The sequence below is a fragment of the Phalacrocorax aristotelis genome, chromosome W (assembly GCF_949628215.1).
Source record: "Phalacrocorax aristotelis chromosome W, bGulAri2.1, whole genome shotgun sequence".
NCBI lineage: Eukaryota > Metazoa > Chordata > Aves > Suliformes > Phalacrocoracidae > Phalacrocorax > Phalacrocorax aristotelis.
The window spans coordinates 20,778,215-20,800,887 of NC_134310.1; the positions used below are offsets into that span (position 1 = coordinate 20,778,215).

Consider the following 22,673-nt stretch of genomic DNA (forward strand, 5'->3'; position numbering starts at 1 on the left):
TCCCTCAGGCATGTCAACCGCACCACTCAGCTTGGTGTCATCTGAAAACTTGCTGAGGGTGCACTGTCTATGTCATTGATGAAGATATTAAAAGTACTGGTCCCAATATGGACCCCTGAGGACACCACTCATCACTGATCTCCATCTGGACATTGAGGTGTTGCAACCATCCAGCCAATTCCTTATCCACCGAACAGTCCATGCATCAGATCCACCTCTCTCCAGTTTAGAGAGAAGGATGTTGGGGGGGACTATGTCAAAGGCTTTACAGAAGTCCAGATAGATGGCATCCATCGCTGTTCCCTTGTCTGCTGATGTAGTCACTCCATCACAGAAGGCCACTAGGTTGGTCAGGCAATCCTTGCCTTCTAGGAGGATCTGTTCCATGATCTTCACAGGCACAGAGGTGAGGCTGACAGGTCAGTAGTACCCAGGGTACTCCTTTCTACACTTTTTAAAGATGGGCACAATGTTTCCCTTTTTCTAGTCCCCAAGGACTTCACCCGACTGCCATGACTTTTCAAATATCATAGAGAGTGGCTTGGCAATTACATCAGCCAATTCCCTCAGGACTCTGGGGACATCGTGTCCCATAGACTTGTGTATGTTCAGGTTCCTCAGGTGGTCATGAACCTGATCTTCCCTTACAGCGGGAGGGACTTTGCTCCCCCAGTCCCTGCCTTGAGGTCCATCCACTCAAGTGGTGTGGGAAGAGAGGTTGCCGTTGAAGACTGAGGCAAAAAAGTTGTTGAGTACCTCAGCCTTCTCCTCGTCTGTTTTTGCCAATTGTGGTCATCAGGGAGGGTACACTTTCTTTAACCTTCCTTTTCTGGCTGATATACCCATAGAAGGCTGCCTTATTATTCTTTGTGTCCCTTGCCAGTTCAGCTCCAGCCATGCCTTGGCCCTTCTGTCCCCATCCCTACACAACCAGGCAGCGTCCCTATACTCTTCCCAGGATACCTGTCCCTGCTTCCACTGCCTGTGTATTTCCTTCTTGCCCTTTAGTTTGACCAGCAGGTCTTGACTCATCCATGTCTGTCTCTTGCTGTCCTTGTCTGATTTCATACACTTGGGGATCGAGAGCTCTTGTGCTATATGGAACTTGTCCTTAAAGATCTGCCAGCTCTGTTCTGCTCCCTTGTCCCTGAGGGCAGTTTCCCAGGGGTGCTATTGACTAACTCCTTGAAGAGCTGGAAGTTTGCTTTCCTAAAATTCAGGGTCCTGACTTTGCTGCTCACCTGACCCATATCACTCAGCAGCAACGGTAAGTTCCGAGGCTGGGCGCTAGATTGGGGTGGACAAGCAAGGAGGTTCCCAGAGCTAGGGAAGCCCGAGGAAGCCCAGAGCGCCTGGCAGCTCTCGTGAGGGAGGCTGACACAGCCTGGGCATTGCCACGAGCAACCGCGGGAGATTTAAATGGCCCCTGGGGAGCACGAGCAACCAGGGCATGGTGTGGCAGTTTGCGTGAGCAGTTTGCGCGAGCAGGGCAAGCAGGGAGGGTGCTGCATCTGGCTTGTAGGCCCACAGCCTGGGAAGTTCTCTAGGTCTCTGCCAGGATGGTGAGCACTCGCTGCACAGCTAATACCAGTGTTATGGCAAAAACCCGAGAGAGGTCTGATGCATCCACCCAGACAGAGCTGGAGGCTTTAGTACAGATGGTAAGTTGTAATGTGTGCCCCAACCCCTCACCTGGTGAGAAGGTAAGTACCTGCACAAGGTGTGCACAGGTTGATGATCTGCTGTGCCAGGTGGCTGAGTAATATTAGTAGAACTGAGGCAGAGATAGATAGGCGGTCTCAGAACCATGCTCCTGTAGCAGACTCCACTGAGAAGGAGGAGGCACCTTGGACCCTGGTGACCAGCAAAAGCAGGGCTCTGCCTCAGCTCCCACCTCCCAGTATCACCACCAACAACAGATTTGAAGCTTTAGCGACTGCAGACACCCACGAGCAAGGTCAACTAGGTGCAACTGTACCAGCAGGACAGAATAGATACCGCAAAGAGATGAGTGCTCGTAGTGGGTGACTCTGTTAAAAGGCACCCATCTGCCAACCTGACAGGGAGTCATGAGAGGTTTGATGTCTTCTGGCGCTGTGTTGGTTTTGGCTGAGAAGGGGTTAATTCTCCTCACTATGGGGGGGTCAGCTACCTTTCCAGCTTCCTGTGCTCTGCCGAGGCGGCTCGGGGAGGCTGGGATGGGCAGGGCCACGGCGGGGGCGGCTGACCCCGACTGGCCAATGGCACGTTCATTCCATACCATGTGACACCATGACCAGTATATTAAGGGGGGGCAGTTTACGGCTCGGAAGAGGCGCGGCGATGGGTCGGCGGGCGGTAAGCAGCTGCGTCGCGTGCGGTTTTTGTGCCTCTTGTTGTTCTCCTCTCCATTGCATTTCTGTTGTTGTTTCTTGTAATTTTAATTATTAAACTGTTCTTATCCCAACCCACGAGCGTTACCCTTCTGATTCCCTCCCCCATCTACCAGTGGGGGTGTGAGCGAGCGACTGTGTGGGGCTGAGCTGCTGGCTAAACCATGACAGTCTTTTTGGCGCCCAACGTGGGGCTCAAGGGTTGGAGGCAATAACAGCTGCTGGTCACAGCACCATGTAGTCATTTTTGCAGTTGATGTTAAAGATTGGTGTTGGTTTGTTTAGTCTGCTGTGATTAGTAATGTTTTGCCTAAGAGCTTTGTTATGCAAACACTGTTTTTTAGCTTTATCTGGTATTTGGGGTTTTTGCTGAAACCATTACTGTACTTTGGATGCCACCTTGTTGAGGCAATTAGCAATTATACCTCCTCCTCGGAGAGATTTTATATGGAGGAAATACAGAATAGTAACTTTGCAACTTTGTTCTATGATGTCTCTGCCTCTATTACAACCACCTTTTTGTATCTTGAACATCCTTGGGTGGTTAAGGTGCACGTATTGTTAGTTTCTGGGCATGTTGTTTTGGTTTTGACTAAGCAACTTAAGAATATCACCCAGAAATCTGCCCCAAGGCTTGATAGTTATGAGTGGCAGGGCATGTGGGATAGCATGGGCAAATACCTAGGGCAGTGGGCACCCCCAGTGTTTTGGAGTTTCACCCCCGAACAAGCGCAGAATTCTGAAAAACTAGTAGAATATTTGGAGAAAGTATGTTGTTACGCTGGGAACTCCAGAGAGACACAGGTAACTGCAACGTGCTGGGCCCTGCCCACGCATACCGAGCCCTGCTCAACAGTATTCAGTGCCCCCAGGGGGAAGAGAAGGTCTCTGGAGTGAAAGGCAAAGTGACAGGCACTGCGGCCACTAAAACCCCCAGGACAAGCACTGTGGCTACTCAAACCCCCATGACAACTACTGGAGCTGGCTCAGAGAATCAACCCGTGCCTGTATCAGTCGCCCCCATAAACAAGATGAAATATTGGAAGCGGACGTCAACTCGTTTAGAACGGGATGATGAAAAAGCAGGGCCATCACGGGGAGAGGAGGAAGAAGTCATAAATGAAATAGAGACCACCCGATCCCTGTCCTTGAGCGAGTTGCGAGATATGCGAAAAGATTTCAGCCGTCGTTCATGTGAGCACATTGCCACCTGGCTGCTCCGATGCTGGGATAATGGGGCCAGTAGCCTGGAACTAGAGGGAAAAGAAGCCAAACAATTGGGATCCCTTTCTGGGGAAGGGGGCGTTGACAAAGCAGTTGGAAAAGGGACACAAGCCCTCAGCCTCTGGAGGCGACTCCTGTCTGGAGTGAAGGAAAGGTATCCCTTCAAAGAGGATGTTAGATATCGCCTAGGAAAATGGACAACTAAGGAGAGAGGTATCCAGTATCTAAGGGAATTAGCTGTGCTTGAGGTGTTTTATGGTGACCTGGACAATCAAGAGTCATCCAAAGATCCAGATGAGGCCGAGTGCACGCGACCCATGCGGAGGAAGTTTGTACGGAGTGCACCATCCTCGTATGCAAACTCATTGGCAGTAATGTCCTGGAAAGTTGATGAGACACCAACGGTGGAAGAGGTGATTGATAGACTCCGGGATTACGAAACAAATATCTCTTCCTCGCTAGTCTCTGCTGTGGAGAAACTATCCTGAAGGTCCAGCTACTCAAAGAAGATATGTCCTGCTCCCCACCTCTACAGGGTAGTGTCTCAGCTGTTAGGAATAAGCGTCCTTTGGCTCAAAGGAGAGGATACACACCACGGGCCACCCTATGGTTCTACCTGTGTGACCACGGGGAGGACATGAGGAGGTGGGATGGCAAGCCTACCTTGAACCTACAGGCATGGGCACGTAAAATGTAAGGAAGAATAGTCACTCAGGGAGGCTCTTCCAGGAAAGCTGCTGCTCCAGTTTCCAGTGAGCAGGTCCACAGAAAGAGGAGTAGCATTGCTGATTTTATTTCTGAGCTTAATAGAGAGACTCTTGATTCACATTTACAGGAACTGAGTTGTGAATGCCATGATCAAGACTAGAGGGGTCCTGCCTCCAGCCAGGTGGAGGAAAGGGATAACCGGGCTTACTGGACTGTGTGGATCCAATGGCCTGGCACATCTGACCCACAAGAGTATAAAGCTTTAGTGGACACTGGTGCACAGTGGACCTTAATGCCATCAAACTAGATAGGGGCAGAACCCATCAGCATTGCTGGAGTGACAGGGGGATCCCAAGAGCTAACTCTATTGGAGGCCAAATCGAGCCTAACCGGGAATGAGTGGCAAAAGCACCCCATTGTGACTGGCCCAGAGGCTCTGTGCATCCTTGGTATTTCAAGGACCCAAAAGGGTACAAGTTGGATTTTGGTGTAGCTGCGTTGGAGATGGAGGAAACTAAACAGCTGTCTACCTTGCCTGGCCTCTCAAAGGACCCTTCTGTTGTGGGGTTGCTAAAGGTCAAAGAACAAGAAGTGCCGATCGCCACCAGAACAATGCACCGGCGGCAATAACGCACCAACCGAGACTCCCTGATTCCCATTCATGAGCTGATTCACCAACTGGAGTGCCATAGAGTGATCAGTAACACCCGCTCACCCTTTAACAGTCCCATATGGCCAGTGCGGAAGTCTAACGGAGAGTGGAGGCTAACAGTAGACTATCGTGGCCTGAATGAAGTCACTCCACCGTTGAGTGCTGCTGTGCCAGACGTGCTCAAACTGCAATACGAACTGGAGTCAAAGGCAGCCAAGTGGTATGCCACAATTGATATTGCTAATGCATTCTTCTCAATCCCTCTGGCAGCAGAGTGCAGGCCACAGTTTGCTTTCACTTGGAGGGGCGTCCAGTACACCTGGAATCGACTGCCCCAGGGGTGGAAACACAGTCCTACCATTTGCCGTGGACTGATTCAGACTGTACTGGAACAGGGAGAAGCTCCCAAACACCTTCAGTACATTGATGGCATCATCATGTGGGGAAACACAGTAGAAGAAGTTTTTGAGAAAGGATAGAAAATAGTCCAAATCCTTCTGAAAGCTGGTTATGCCATAAAACAAAGTAAGGGGAAGGGACCCGCACAAGAGATACAGTTCTGAGGAATCAAATGGCAAGATGGACGTCGCCAGATCCCAATGGATGTGATCAACAAAATAGCAGCCGTGTCTCCACCAACTAGCAAAAAGGAAACACAAGCTTTCTTGGGCGTTGTGGGTTTTTGGAGAATGCATATTCCAAATTACAGTCTGATTGTAGGCCCTCTCTATCAAGTGACCCGGAAGAAGAATGATTTCAAATGGGGCCCTGAGCAACAACAAGCCTTTGAACAGATTAAACAGGAAATAGTTCATGCAGTAGGTCTTGGGCCAGTCCAGGCAGGACAAGATATAAAGAATGTGCTCTACACAGCAGCCGGGGAGAATGGCCCTACCTGGAGCCTCTGGCAGAAAGCACATGGGGAGACCTGAGGTCGACCCCTAGGGTTTTGGAGTCGGGGAGACAGAGGGTCTGAAGCCCGCTATACTCCAATTGAAAAAGTGATATTGGCAGCATATGAAGGGGTTTGAGCTGCTTCAGAAGTGGTTGGTACTGAGGCACAGCTGCTCCTGGCACCCCAACTGCCAATGCTGGGCTGGATGTTCAAAGGATAAGTCCCGTCTACACACCATGCAACTGATGCTACATGGAGTAAATGGGTTGCACTGATCACCCAGCAGGCTCGGTTAGGAAACCCCAGTCGCCCAGGAATCTTGGAAGTGATTACGGACTGGCCAGAAGGCAAAGATTTTGGATTATCACCAGAGGAGGAGACAACACATGCTGAAGAAGCCCCACTGAATAACAAACTGTCAGAAAATGAAAAGCAGTATGCCATGTTCATTGATGGGTCCTGTCCTCTTGTGGGAAAGCATCAGAGATGGAAGGCTGCTCTATGGAGTCCTATACGACAAGTCGCAGCAAGTGGGGAAGGCGAAGGTGAATCGAGCCATTTTGCAGAGGCAAAGGCCATCCAGCTGGCCTTAGACATTGCCGAATGGGAAAAGTGGCCAGTGCTCTATCTTTATACTGACCCCTGGATGGTGGCAAATGCCCTGTGGGGCTGGTTACAGCAGTGGAAGCAGAGCAACTGGCAGCGCAGAGGCAAACCCATCTGGGCTGCCACATTGTTGCAAGATATTGCTGCCCGGGTAGAGAACCTGGTTCCAAAGGTACATCATGTGGATGCTCACGTCCCCAAGAGTCGGGTCACTGCAGAACATCGGAACAACCAGCAGTTGGATCAGGCTGCCAAGATTGAAGTGGCTGAGGTGGATCTGGACAGGCAACATAAGGGTGAACTATTTCTAGCTCGGTGGGCCCATGACACCTCAGGCCATCAAGGAAGAGATATACATACAGGTGGGCTTGTGATCGAGGGGTGGACTTGACCATCGATGCTATTGCACAGGCTAGCCACGAATGTGAAACGTGGGCTGCAATCAAGCAAGCGAAGCGGGTAAAGCCTCTGTGATATGGGGGACAATGGCTGAAATATAAATATGGGGAGGCTTGGCAAATTGACTATATCACACTCCCACAAACCTGTCAAGGCAAGCACCATGTGCTTACAGTGGTAGAAACAATGACTGGCTGGCTGGAAACATATCCCGTGCCCCATGCCACTGCCCGGAACACTATCCTGGGTCTTGAAAAACAAGTCCTGTGGTGACATGGCACCCCAGAGAGAATTGAGTCAGACAACAGGACTCATTTCCGAAATAACCTCATAGACACCTGGGCCAAAGAGCATGGCATTGAGTGGGTGTATCACATCCCCTATCACGCACCAGCCCCTGGGAAAATTGAACTGTACAATGGACTGTTTAAAACTACGCTAAGAGCAATGGGGGGTGGAACATTCAAACACTGGGATACACATTTAGCAAAAGCTACCTGGTTAGTCAACACGAGGGGATCTGCCAATCGGTCTGGCCCTGCCCAGTCAGAAATCCTACATACTGTGGAAGGGGATAGAGTCCCTGTAGTGCACGTAATAAATATGCTGGGCAAAACAGTCTGGGTTCTTCCTGCCTCAGGCAAAGGCAAAACCATTTGTGGGATTGCTTTTGCTCGAGGACCTGGGTGCACTTGGTGGGTGATGCGGGAGGATGGAGAAATCCGATGTGTGCCTCAAGGGGATTTGATTTTGAGTGAAAACAGCCAATGAAATAAATGGCACAATGCAAACTGCTATATAATACTGTGTGTCACCTCTGTGTTGTATCAATGATATCATAGTACAAGCCTCCCAATCCATGGAAGATAAACTGTGAAACAAGCAAAGTGCAGCAGTGATGGAACGATGACTGACTCGGTATGCAGCAACCCAACACCACACACACCACCTCTCCCACCCTGCAAGACTGATACGACAGATGGAGCCCAGAGTCATGGACTGGGTGAACTCAATGGACATTTTGATGGACATTTTCCAGGGAAGGTCCATGAACTAAGGGAATGATGTCTGTGTATTATGTTAAGGGATAGGAAGGGGAGGGGTGGTGGTTGGTAAGGTTGTATTGGATGGTATGGGACCTGGGCATGGTGTAAATGGTATGGACTAAGGGGTGGAGAACGTGCTGGTTTTGGCTGAGAAGGGGTTAATTCTCCTCACTGTGGGGCGTCGGCTACCTTTCTAGCTTCCCATGCTCTGCCGCGGGAGGCTGGGAGTGTCAGGGCCATGGCAGGGGTGGCTGACCCCGACTGGCTAATGGCATGTTCATTCCATACCATGTGACACCATGACCAGTATATTAAAGGGGGGCAGTATTGCGGCTCGGAAGAGGCACAGCATCGGGTCAGCGGGAGGTGAGGGGCTGTGTCGCGTGTGGTTTCTTTTGGCGATTCATTCCCCTCCCACCTCCCTCCCCCCCCCCCCGGGTTTTGCGCCTCTCTTTATTCTCCTTTCCATTGCATTTCTTTTGTTTTTTCTTTTAATTTTAGTTATTAAACTGTTCTTATCTCAACCCACGAGCATTACCCTTCTGATTCTCTCTCCCATCTACCGGTGGGGGAGTGAGTGAGCTACTGTGTGGGGCTGAGCTGCCGGCTAAACCACGACAGGCACTCAGGGCTTTGCATGGGGCACCGTGCCCCAGCAAGGTCCCCAAACACAGGGCCCTGGGGGTCACGCGCACCTCCCCTCAACTGTGTGTGTATCACAGCCTCACACACCAGTGTGGCTGGCAAAGAAATTAAATGATTGCCCAAACAACTGCATTCAGCCTAATGGGAGCTACAGAGAGTAAGTGAGACTGTGACATTGAGTCAGCAAGTGGCACTGAGATTACATGCATTAGGAGTGATTAATATGCAAGGACTCACAATTTCATGATTGTCAGAGCAAGAAACTTGACACATCCCAGTATGTTGCAGCAAGATGTATGCTCTTTCCAAGATGGGAAAGTAATGAGGGTTCATCAAGTCACCAATCAAGCTGAAGCTAGCTTTGTACAAAAGAAACTTTGATCCCCCTCTAGCATGGGAAGCCTCCGGCTGCACCTCTCAAGCATCCATGCTGCCACGTGGGGGTCTCCCAGCATGGCTGGGACCCTCATGGGTAGGTGGCTAAACCTGCCCTTTGCTGGTAGGGTGGACAGTCAGCTGTTTGGACCAAAGGCCAAAGCATCAGTGCAAATATGCTGGCAAAACCAATTCCGAGAAAATTTTGGAAAGACAAGCACATTGAACAAGGTTGTAAGAGCCCAATTCTGTTCCCAGAAAATTTCAAAAGTGTTTTTGCCATTAATTTTGTTTGGAGCAGGACATAGCTCTGCAGAAGAGTAATCAAGTTCAAATTGTTTGCAAGCTTAACAGTTTTAAGGCTGAATGATGAACACATCCAAATCTTCGGGGAAAAAGTCTTCCTGCTCTTTTAGTCCAAAAATTACAATTAGAGTTTAAGTGGCACAGTTAAGCAGATCCAAACACCAGTTTAAAATTAAGTCCAGAATCCAGAACATAGCAGCCAACTCAGAAGTATCTAGGGACGTCCAGATCAGCCCAAATATTTGTAACACAAAACCAGCATTTACTTAAGAACGATAATAAATTTACAAAAGCATGATAATATAAAGGCCAAAAAAGTTATTATATTTGCCAAGATACAGAATTCTGACCAAATTCTACAGAAAACCAATTAAATTTGAAGAAGTCTGGAATTGGGTTTTTGCTACACCTTGAAAAATTACCAATTGAACAGCAGAATTTTAATTCTGAGTAGAAATCAATTATCAAACATGTAATGAGAAGACTTCCAGTAGAGTGGAAGACCTCAATCTATTTGAAAGTCACTACTTGTTTTTTTTCCCCCAACACCAAAGTAAAGGAACACTGATTCAGAAACAAAATCTTTACAACTGACACGTTTTTCCTATTTGCTTAATTTAAACCATATCTCAGTTTCGGATCTACTACAGAAGTGGAGGCAGTCTTTTTCAGAAGACTTTAAATCCTTATGAACAAATATTTCTCCATTACAGTAATCAGACAGGTTTCTTTTAAGACAATAAGATGTGTCAGGTAGCACATTTGCGGGAGATCAGTGAGTCCCTTGGCCACTCTGCAAGATGCAGATCTAAAGGCAGAGTGATGTCAATCAGACGAGAAGTGCAGTAAACCCCTGGGACTATCAGTCATGTCTCACTGTCATTATGAAAGAAAAATGGTAAACAAAGAAGACAGTCTGCAATTATCAATTTATGGATGTTTGTTAATGAGGATCTCAGACCTAGTCAGACAGCTCCTTCTGGAGTATTTTTCAGATGTCACAGGCTATTTCAGAATGGTCCTTTAAAATTGATTAAAAATGCCACCATCATTAGATTTTAAGAGGAAAAACCACATTAATATAATAACACAAATACACTCTGAAAGTCTGGGGAACACACATTCCCTGTAAGTTTCAGACATCAGCTCTTTCCAGTGAACAAATAATCCAGGGATGGGGAAAAAAAAGGGGAGAGAGGGAAAGGGATTTAATTCGTAAAGGCACAAAAAAAAGAATAACCGAAAAGGACTCTAAGGACCAAATTTAATATATTTCTGGTTTAAGCCACACAGACAAAAAAATGAGGTATCAGAAATCATACATTGAGATTTATGCTAAAGAAATCCTTCAGAAAAATCCCCAATCGCACAAAATTATAACGAAGATAAGATGATATAATTTAAGTGCAGATCACCCAAACGGACACCCTTTCAGACATTTAGTAAGTCCAGACAGATAGTTCTTGCAGCAGTTCTCTTACCATGACTATCCTTAAAATCAAGGTAATCACTCAGACGAAGCATAACCTAAAGGCAAAACCCAGCAAAATAGCTCTTAAAAAAATAATCTTTTTCTTAAAAGAAATTTAAGGATTATAAAAAATTACAATGCAAGTAGAGCTGGAAGACATTAAGAGAAAGAAAGAAACGATGATTTCTAACGAGTGCTAGTACTAGACAGGAGAGTAGGGTTGGGATGGAAGCAGATAAGCATTTCATAAAAGTGTCTTGGGCTACAAGTCATATAGAGTATCAACATCATTTTTATGGGAGAGATTTACCTGAATGTCTGTTTAATCCTTTGCTGCATGCCTTGGTATACATACTGTTCTTAAGAGATACAGTACAGCATTGTTTCATATATGGTTGCATATATGGTTTCAGCTGGGATAGAGTTAATTTTCTTCATAGTAGCTAGTATGGGGCTATGTTTTGGATTTTTTCTGGAAACAGTGGTGATAATGGGGAGATGTTTTAGTTGTTGCTAAGTAGTGCTTACACTAAAGGAGTTTTTCAGCTTCCCATGCTCTGCCAGCTGCACAAGAAGCTGGGAGGGGAAAAAGCCGGGACAGCTGACCCAAAATGACCAAAGGGATATTCCATACCATATGATGTAATACTCAGTATATAAAGCTGGGGGAAGAAGAAGGAAAGGGGAGGAGATACGGAGTGATGGCGTTTCTCTTCCCAAGTAACTGTTACGTGTGATGGAGCCCTGCTTTTATGGAGATGGATGAACAGCTGTCTGCTGATGGGAAGTAGTGAATGAATTCCTTGTTTTGCTTTGCTTGCGTGCACGGCTTTTGCTTGCCTTGGCAGGTTTGTGGGAGTATGATATAATCAATCTGCCAGGCATACCCTTATTTATATTTCAGACATTGTCCCCCATACCACAGAGGCTTTACCCGCTTCGCTTGCTTGAGTGCAGCGCATGTTTCTCATTCATAACCTGTGCAATAGCGTCCATGGTCAAGTCCACCCCTCGATCACGAGCCCACCTGTATGTTGCATCTCTCCCTTGATGGCCTGAGGTGTCATGGGCCCACCGAGCTAGAAATAATTCACCCTTATGTTGCCTGTCCAGATCCACCTCAGCCACTTCAATCTTGGCAGCCTGATCCAACTGCTGGTTGTTCCGATGTTCTGCAGTGACCCAACTCTTGGGGACGTGAGCATCCACATGACGTACCTTTGGAACCAGGTTCTCTACCCGGGCAGCAATATCTTGCAACAATGTGGCAGCCCAGATGGGTTTGCCTCTGCGCTGCCAGTTGCTCTGCTTCCACTGCTGTAACCAGCCCCACAGGGCATTTGCCACCATCCAGGGGTCAGTATAAAGATAGAGCATTGGCCACTTTTCCTGTTCAGCAATGTCTAAGGCCAGCTGGATGGCCTTTACCTCTGCAAAATGGCTCGATTCACCTTCTCCTTCAGCAGTTTCTGCAACTTGTCGTATAAGACTCCATAGAGCAGCCTTCCATCTCTGATGCTTTCCCACAAGAGGACAGGACCTGTCAGTGAACAGGTGTGCTGGTTTTAGCTGGGATAGAGTTAATTTTCTTCACTGCAGCTGGCATAGTGCTGTGCTTTGTACTTAGCATGAAAACAATGTTGAGATAACACACAGATGTTTTGGCTGTTGCTGGGTAGTGCTTGTACTAGTCAAGGACTTTTCTAGCTTCCCATGCTCTGCCAGGTGCACAAGAAGCCAAGAGGGGAGGGGGCACAGCTAAGAGAGCGGATTCAAACTGGCCAAAGGTGTATTCCATATCATGTAACGTCATGCCCAGTATGTTAATTTGGAGGAGCTGGCTGGGGGAGGGAAGCGGCAATCATGGCTTGGGGACGGGCAGTGTCAGTTGGCGGCTGATGAGAGGTTGTATCATTTGTGGTTTTGTTTTTTTTTCCCCTTTTTCCCTTTTCCTTTTTCTTATATTATCATTATTGTTATTGTTATCATAATCATTACTATTATAATTATTATTTTATTGTAATTATTAAACTGTTCGTATCTCAACCCACAAGGTTTTTCTTGTGCTTTTGCTCTTCCGATTCTCTCCCCTGTCCTAAAGGGGTGGGGGGAGTGAGTGAGTGGCTGCGTGGTGTTTAGTTGCTGACTGAGGCTGAACCACAACAGTCCTTTTTGGCACCCAACATGGGGCACGAATAGTTTGAGATAATAACAGTTGCTGGTCACAGCATTGATTCATCTGTTCTCAGTATAAGTTTGTCCAGTCTATACCATGCTAAATGTAAAGTACACATTAAAAAATGCTGTTGGTTTTTGTAATTTGCTGTGTAGTTTATGTGCAGTGATTAGAAGTGTTTTGCCTAGGAGATTTGTTATTAAAACACTGGCCTGGAGCGTTATCGTTTATTTGGGTCTAGCATGGAAGCCATTACTGTACTTCAGCTACCACCTCATGGAGACAATTAGCAATTATACCTCCTCCTCTGAGAGGTTTTTTATGGAGGAAATACAGAATGGCACCTTAGCTACCATCTTATATAATGTCTCCTCCTTCATTACAACAGCTTTTCAGTATCTTGAACATCCTTGGGTAGTTAAGATATACCTGTTGGTATTGCTTTGGCAGACAGTTTCAGTTCTGTCTCAGGTTAATAAGCAACGTAAGAATATCATCCAGAGATCTGCCCCAAGGCTTGATACCTATGCATTGCAGGGTATGTGGGATAGTATGGGCAAATGCCTAAGACGGTGGGCACCCCCAGTGTTGTGGGACTTCACCCCTGAACAAGTGCAGAATCCTGAAAAACTAGTAGAATATTTGGAGGAAGTATGTTGTCACCCTGGCAATTCCAGAGAGAGAAAAATCACTGCAATGTGCTGGGGCCTGGCCCACGCCTATCGAGCCTTATTTAATACTATTCAGTACCCCAAAGGAGAAGAGAAGGCCTCTGGATCTAAAAAGACAAAGACAAGGAAAGCAACAAGGACCACAGACACTCAAACCCCCACAACAGACACTGCAGCTACTCAAACCCCGGTGACAAGTGTTGCAGCTAAACCAGAGGACCAACCCGTGCCAGTATCAGTCGCCCCTATACTCAAGAAGAAATCCTGGAGGAGAAAGTCAACTCGTTTAGAAAGAGATTATGAGGAACCAGGGCCATCACAAGAAGAGGAGGAGGAAGAGGAAGAACCCGTACAAGAAACGGAAACTACCCGATCCCTATCCTTGAGTGAGTTGTGGGCTATACGAAAAGATTATAGCCGTCGTTCAGGTGAGCACATTGTCACCTGGCTGCTCCGATGCTGGGATAACGGGGCCAGCAGTCTGGAATTAGAGGGGAAGGAAGCCAAACAACTGGGATCCCTTTCTATGGAAGGGGGCATTGACAAAGCAATTGGAAAAGGGAAACAAGCCCTCAGCCTCTGGAGGCAACTCCTGTCTGGTGTGAGAGAAAGGTACCCCTTCAAGGAAGATATTGTATATCGCCTAGGAAAATGGATGACCATGGAGAAAGGTATCCGGTACCTGAGGGAAATAGCCGTCCTTGAGGTGATTTATGGTGACCTGGACGATCAACGGTCATCCAAAGATCCAGATGAAGCCGAGTGCACACAACCTATGTGGCGGAAGTTTGTACGGAGCGCACCATCTTCGCATGCAAACTCATTGGCAGTAATGTCCTGGAAAGATGACGAGACACCAATGGTGGCGGAGGTGACTGATAGACTCCGGGAGTATGAAGCAAATCTCTCTTCCTCGCTCATCTCAGCTGTTGAGAAACTGTCCCGGGAGTTCCAGCAATTCAAAGAAGATATGTCCTTCTCCCCACTGTTGCTGTACGCTTCTGTGGGAGAACTTATCTTGGGCCGCATATCTCCGGGACACAGGGCTCTACCCACCCTGGGGACAGTGATGCACAGACATCAATATGATGGATACAAAATGTCCGTTTATTTAACTGCGTCACACGCTTATATAGCTCTTGCGCTTCCTGTTCCTGCCACTCCTATGGGGAGGAGTCTATCCGTCACAGCGCATGATCTTCCGGTTGCCGATCCCTGTCTATTTCCCTACACCCACCAGTATGGACCAGTACCTCAGCCATTAGGAGTAAGCGTCCCTTTGCTCCAGAGAAAGGATACACACAGCGGGCCACCCTGTGGTTTTACCTGTGTAACCACGGAGAGGACATGAGGAGGTGGGATGGAAAAAGCTACCTCGACCCTACAGGCACAGGTATGTGAGCTGCAAGGAAGAAAAATCACTCAGGGGTGTTTCTCCAGAAAAGCTGCTGCTCCAGTTTCCAGTGAGCAAGTCCCCAGACAGAGGAACAGAAGCGCTGATTTTCTTTCTGATCTTAACAGAGACACTTGTGATTCGTATTTACAGGAAGTGAGTTGTGAATGCCATGATCAAGACTAGAGGGGCCCTGCCTCCAGCCAGGTGGAGGAAAGGGATAACGGGGTTTACTGGACTGTGTGGATCCAATGGCCTGGCACATCCAACCCAAAGGAGTATAAAGCTTTAGTGGACACTGGTGCACAGTGCACCTTAATGCCATCAAACTAGATAGGGGCAGAACCCATCAGTATTGCTGGAGTGACAGGGGGATCCCAAGAGCTAACTCTATTGGAGGCCGAATCGAGCCTAACCAGGAATGAGTGGCAAAAGCACCCCATTGTGACTGGCCCCGAGGCTCCGTGCATCCTTGGCATAGACTACCTGAGGAGAGGGTATTTCAAGGACCCAAAAGGGTACAGGTGGGCTTTTGGTGTAGCTGCCTTGGACACGGAGGAAACTAAACAGCTGTCTACCTTGCCTGGCCTCTCGAAGGACCCCTCTGTTGTGGGGTTGCTAAAGGTCAAAGAACAAGAAGTGCCGATCGCCACCAGAACAATGCACCGGCGGCAATAACGCACCAACCGAGACTCCCTGATTCCCATTCATGAGCTGATTCACCAACTGGAGTGCCATAGAGTGATCAGTAACACCCGCTCACCCTTTAACAGTCCCATATGGCCAGTGCGGAAGTCTAACGGAGAGTGGAGGCTAACAGTAGACTATCGTGGCCTGAATGAAGTCACTCCACCGTTGAGTGCTGCTGTGCCAGACATGCTCGAACTTCAATACGAACTGGAGTCAAAGGCAGCCAAGTGGTATGCCACAATTGATATCGCTAACGCATTCTTCTCAATCCCTCTGGCAGCAGAGTGCAGGCCACAGTTTGCTTTCACTTGGAGGGGCGTCCAGTACACCTGGAATCGACTGCCCCAGGGGTGGAAACACAGTCCTACCATTTGCCGTGGACTGATTCAGACTGTACTGGAACAGGGAGAAGCTCCCAAACACCTTCAGTACATTGATGGCATCATCATGTGGGGAAACACAGTAGAAGAAGTTTTTGAGAAAGGATAGAAAATAGTCCAAATCCTTCTGAAAGCTGGTTATGCCATAAAACAAAGTAAGGGGAAGGGACCCGCACAAGAGATACAGTTCTGAGGAATCAAATGGCAAGATGGACGTCGCCAGATCCCAATGGATGTGATCAACAAAATAGCAGCCATGTCTCCACCAACTAGCAAAAAGGAAACACAAGCTTTCTTGGGCGTTGTGGGTTTTTGGAGAATGCATATTCCAAATTACAGTCTGATCGTAAGCCCTCTCTATCAAGTGACCCGGAAGAATGATTTCAAATGGGGCCTTGAGCAACGACAAGATATGAACAGATTAAACAGGAAATAGTTCATGCAGTAGGTCTTGGGCCAGTCCAGGCAGGACAAGATATAAAGAATGTGCTCTACACAGCAGCCGGGGAGAATGGCCCTACCTGGAGCCTCTGGCAGAAAGCACATGGGGAGACCTGATGTTGACCCCTAGGGTTTTGGAGTCGGGGATACAGAGGGTCTGAAGCCCGCTATACTCCAATTGAAAAAGTGATATTGGCAGCATATGAAGGGGTTCGAGCTGCTTCAGAAGTGGTTGGTACTGAGGCACAGCTGCTCCTGGCACCCCAACTGCCAGTGCTGGGCTGGATGTTCAAAGGATAAGTCCTGTCTACACACCATGCACCTGAAGCTACATGGAGTAAATGGGTTGCACTGATCACCCAGCGGGCTCGGTTAGGAAACCCCAGTCGCCCAGGAATCTTGGAAGTGATTATGGACTGGCCAGACGGCAAAGATTTTGGATTATCACCAGAGGAGGAGACGACACATGCTGAAGAAGCCCCACTGTATGACAAACTGCCAGAAAAGGAGAAGCAATGCGCCCCGTTCACTGATGAGTCCTGTCGCCTTGTGGGAATGCACCAGAGATGGAAGGCTGCTCTATGGAGTCCTATACGACAAGCTGCAGAAAGTGCTGAAGGAGAAGTTGAATCGAGCCATTTTGCAGAGGTAAAGGCCATCCAGCTGGCCTTAGACATTGCTGAACAGGAAAAGTGGCCAATGCTCTATCTTTATACTGACCCCTGGATGGTGGCAAATGCCCTGTGGGGCTGGCTGCAGCAGTGGAAGCAGAGCAACTGGCAGCGCAGAGGCAAACCCATCTGGGCTGCCACATTGTTGCAAGATATTGCTGCCCGGGTAGAGAACCTGGTTCCAAAGGTACGTCATGTGGATGCTCACGTCCCCAAGAGTCGGGTCACTGCAGAACATCGGAACAACCAGCAGTTGGATCAGGCTGCCAAGATTGAAGTGGCTGAGGTGGATCTGGACTGGCAAGGTAATGGTGAACTATTTCTAGCTCGGTGGGCCCATGACACCTCAGGCCATCAAGGAAGAGATGCAACATACAGGTGGGCTCGTGATCGAGGGGTGGACTTGACCATCGACGTTATTGCGCAGGCTAGCCACGAATGTGAAACGTGGGCTGCAATCAAGCAATCTAAGCGGGTAAAGCCTCTGTGGTATGGGGGACGATGGCTGAAATATAAATATGGGGAGGCCTGGCAAATTGACTATATCACACTCCCACAAACCCATCAAGGCAAGCACCATGTGCTTACAGTGGTAGAAACAACGACTGGCTGGCTGGAAACATATCCCGTGCCCCATGCCACTGCCCGGAACACTATCCTGAGTCTCGAAAAACAAGTCCTGTGGCGACATGGCACCCCAGAGGGAACTGAGTCAGAAAACATGACTCATTTCCGAAATAACCTCATAGACACCTGGGCCAAAAAGCATGCTATTGGGCGGGTGTATCACATTCCCTATCACGCACCAGCCCCTGGGAAAATTGAACGGTACAACGGACTGTTAAAGACTACATTGAGAGCAATGGGGTGGGGTGGGGTGGGGTGTTGAACATTCTAGCACTGAGATACACATTTAGGAAAAGCCACCTGGTTAGTCGATCGGTCTGGCCCTGCCCAGTCAGAAATCCTACATACTGTGGAAAGGGATAAAGTCCCTGTAGTGCATGTAAAAAATACGCTGGGCAAAACAGTCTGGGTTCTTCCTGCCTCAGGCAAAGGCAAAACCATTTGTGGGATTGCTTTTGCTCGAGGACCTGGGTGCACTTGGTGGGTGCTGCGGGAGGATGGAGAAATCCGATGTGTGCCTCAAGGGGATTTGATTTTGAGTGAAAACAGCCAATGAAATAAATGGCACAATGCAAACTGCTATATAATATTGTGTGTCACCTCTGTGTTGTATCAATGATATCATAGTACAAGCCTCCCAATCCATGGAAGATAAACTGTGAAACAAGCAAAGTGCAGCAGTGATGGAACAATGACTGACTTGGTACGCAGCAACCCAACGCCACACACACCACCTCTCCCACCCTGACAGACTGATACGACAGATGGAGCCCAGAGTCATGGACTGGGTGAACTCAATGGACATTTTAATGGACATTTTCCAGGGAAGGTCCATGAACTAAGGGAATGATGTCTGTGTATTACGTTAAAGGATGGGAAGGGGAGGGGTGGTGGTTGGTACGGTTGTATTGGATGGTATGGGACCTGGGCATGGTGTAAATGGTATGGACTAAGGGGTGGAGAATGTGCTGGTTTTGGCTGAGAAGGGGTTAATTCTCCTCACCGTAGGGGGTCGGCTACCTTTCCAGCTTCCCTCGCTCTGCCGAGTGGCGGGGGGTCTGGGAGGGGCAGGGCCGTGGTGGGGGCGGCTGACCCCGACTGGCCAATGGCATGTTCATTCCATACCATGTGACACCATGACCAGTATATTAAGGGGGGGCAGTTTGTGGCTCGGAAGAGGCGCGGCATCGGGTCGGGGGGCGGTGAGCGGCTCTGCCGCGTCAGGTTCCCTTCCCCCCTCCCTTCCCCCCTCCCCCGGGGCTTTGCGCCTCTCGTTGTTCTCCTTTACATTGTGTTTCTGTTGTTGTTTCTTTTAATTTTCATTATTAAACTGTTCTTATCCCAACCCACGAGCCTTACCCTTCTGATTCTCTCCCCCATCTACCGGTGGGGGAGTGAGCGAGCGACTGTGTGGGGCTGAGCTGCCGGCTAAACCACAACAGTCTCTTCTCCCAAGTTACTAGTGATGGAACGAGAGGAAATGGCTTCAAGCTGCATCAGGGGAGGTTTAGATTGGGTATTAGGAAAAATTTATTTACTGAAAGAGTGGTTGTCATGGTTTAGCCCCAGTCATCAATCAAGCACCATGCAGCCGTTCGTTCACTCCCCCCTGGTGGGACAGGGGAGAGAATTGGAAGAGTAAAAGTGAGGCAACTCATGGTTTGAGATAAAAACGGTTTAATAGGTAAAGCAAAAGCTGTGCACGGAAGCAAAGCAAAACCAGGAATTCATTCAATACTTCCCATGGGCAGGCAGGTGTTCCGCCATCTCCAGGAAAGCAGGGCTCCATCACGCGTAACAGTTACTTGGGAAGACAAACGCCATTAATCCAAAAGTCCCCCCTTCCTTCTTCTTTCCCCAGCTTCATACACTGAGCACTATGTCATATGGTATGGAATATCCCATTGTTCAGTTGGGGTCAGCTGTCCTGGCTATGTCCCCTCCCAGCTTCTTGTGAACCTGGCAGAGCATGGGGAGCTGAAAAAGTCCTTGACCAGTGTAAGTGCTACTTAGGAACAACTAAAACATCTCCACGTTATCACCGCTGTTTCCAGCAAAAATCCAAAACATAGCCCCATACTAGCTACTACGAAGAAATTTAACTCTATCCCAGCTGAAACCAGGACAGTATCCACCCCTTATTCCATACCATTTACATCATGCTCAGGTTCCACACTATCCAATACAACCTCATTAACTTCCACCCCCCCCTTCCCATCCTTTGATAAAATACACAGATATCATTTAGTCCACGGCTTTGGTCTCCATCTGTTCTTGTGGTCACGCTAGGACAGGAGAGGTGGTGTGTAGCGTGGAGTTACTGGGCACCAAAGCCAGCTCAGGTCGGGTCACTGCTGCACTTGCACTGCTTCTTGAAAGGCTTGTCCTCCATTGGTTCAGGTGGTTCCTGCTGTAGTAATTCCTATAACATGCAACTCAAATCACAGGTTACAACAATTTAAAGGTATATCCATTACAATCTCCACCCTTGGCCCCTTTGGGCCAGGTTATAGGTTTTAACATTGCAATGAACTCCTCCCCTTGCTCCAAGCCTGGCTAGCAACAAGGGGTTTCTGCTATAGTAATTTCCATAATACGTAACTCAAATCCCGGGTTAGAACAATTTAAAGGTATTTCCATTACAATCTCTGCCCCTGGTCCATTTGGATCAGACCATCAGATTTAACATTGTAATGACCTCCTCCCCTTGCTCCTGCTCTGGTTTGGACTTAGCCAGAGACAGTGGTCAAGCATTGGAAGAGGCTGCCCAGAGAGGTGGTGGGGTCACCATCCCTGGGGGTGCTCAGAAAACATGCAAACGTGGCACTTCAGGGCATGGTTTAGGACACATGGTAGTGTTGTGTTGATTGCTGGGCTTGATGACCCTAGAGGTCTTCTCCAACCTTCATGATTCTATGATTCTATGAAAAAGGGAGATGGTGCCAATCAGGTAATCCAAATACAAATGTTTAAGAAATAACTCCTAGCCCAGAATCTCCTGTGCACGGGTGGGCTTTGAGATTTCATTTTTCTGAAGAAAAGGACTCGACCAGGTTTAGAGGCAATTAAATAAGATATATTAAGTTTTTAATTCCTTAATAAGTTGAGGGGTGAAAAAGCTTTATTTTTATGGATTTAGACTTTTCTCAAAAATAAAATGTTCCCCCTTTTTAAGACGCTTGCATTTGGTTTGCATGGCAAGGTTTTGGTAGCAGGGGAGCTACAGGTGTGGCTTCTGTGAGAATCTGCTAGAAGCTTCCCCTGTGTTCGATAGAGCTAATGCCAGCTGGCTCCAAGATGGACCTGTCACTGGCCAAGGCCGAGCCAATCAGCGACAGTGGTAGCGCCTCTGTGATAACAGATTTAAGAAGGGGGGGGGGGGGGGGGGGAGGAAACCTGCTGTGCGGCAGCAGCCAGAGGAGAGAGAATATGTGACAAAAACTACTCTGCAGACATCAAGGTCAGTGAAGAAGGAGAGGGAGGAGGTGCTCCAGGTGCCGGAGCAGAGATTCCCCTGCAACCCATGGTGAAGACCATGGTGAAGGCAGGTTGTCCCCCTGCAGCCCATGGAGGTTAACGGTGGAGCAGATATCCACCTGCAGCCTGTGGAGGACCCCAAGTCAGAGCAGGTGTATGCACCTGAAGGAGGCTCTGACCTCGTGGAGAGCCCATGCTGGAGTAGGCTCCTTGCAGGGCCTGTGGAGAGAGAAGCCCACACTGGAGCAGTTTTGCTGGCAGGACCTCGTGGGGGACTCATGCTGGAGCAGTCTGTTCCTGAAAGACTGCACCCTGTAGAAAGGACCCATGCTGGACCAGTTAGTGAAGAACTGCAGCCCATGGGAAGGACTCACATTGGAGAAGTTCATGGAGGACTGTCTCCTGTGGGAAGGACCCCACGCTGGAGCAGGGGAAGAGTGTGAGGAGTCCTCCCCCTGAGGAGGAAGAAGCGGCGGAAGCAACATGTGATGAACTGACTGCAACCCCCATTCCCTGTCCCCCTGCACCACTGAGGGGGAGGAGGTAGAGAATTCAGGGGTAGTTGAGTCCAGAAGAAAGGAGGGGTAGGGGGGAAGGTGTTTTTAAGATTTAGTTTTTATTTCTCATTACCCTACTCTAATTTTGATTGGTAATAATATTAAACTAATTTCCCCAACGTGAGCCTGTTTTGCCCATGACGCTGATTGGTGAATGATCTCTCCCTGTCCTTAGTCCAACCCACGAGCTTTTCATTATATTTTCTCTCCCCCTGTTTAGCTGAGGAGGGGGAGTGATAGAGTGGCTTTGGTGGGCACCTGGCATCTAGCCAGGGTCAACCCACCACAATGCTCTTTGTCCTCTCAGCCTCAATATTTTCTTTTGAACATATTAGGGCTGAACATATTTTTATTTCTCTCAATTAGGATATCTTTAATCTTGTTTCCTAGGAGAGAAATCTTTGAGCTGTCTGCTTCTTTTGAGCTTAATTCTAAGATATGGAGAGACAGAGATGTAGGCATTGTTTGCATTACTGTCAGTTCTGGATTAGTGAGAAAAAAACACCTGATTCAGCCTTGGAACAAGACTTGGTTAGTAAGGCAAAAATGGAAATGTTTGTATATTAATGCAGTGTTTCCCATGTGTCTTGGACTAATAAACCTACAGACGTAATCAGGTCAAGAGAGCAAACTGCTTTTAAAGAGGTATTTTCATCAGTCATCCGAGCTGGGACAGAGATTGCTGTTGCCTGCAGGAGAGGAGGAATGCACTTGATCAGCCTTGCAGGCTCCACATAGTCATCCACCCCTGTCGTACTTGTGAAGCTGGTGGGCAGTTTAGAGCTTGGTAAGGTGTATGTGTAATTCATCTTACTCCTTTCAGAAGCCGTTCACGTGCAGTTATTGTGACTGGAGGCATCTCACCTCATGTAGCCCTTCATTTGCTTTGGC

General features: G+C 48.2%; 1 long non-coding RNA gene across 1 annotated transcript in view; it reads right to left on the bottom strand.

Annotated features, from left to right (window-relative positions):
* Positions 1-22,673, bottom strand: part of LOC142049655 (uncharacterized) — a 923,484-nt gene that overhangs the window by 463,419 nt on the left and 437,392 nt on the right. Inside the window, exon 2 of the long non-coding RNA XR_012657814.1 lies at positions 19,541-20,158. This is a non-coding gene — a long non-coding RNA (uncharacterized LOC142049655). The remainder of the gene's footprint in view (positions 1-19,540; positions 20,159-22,673) is intronic.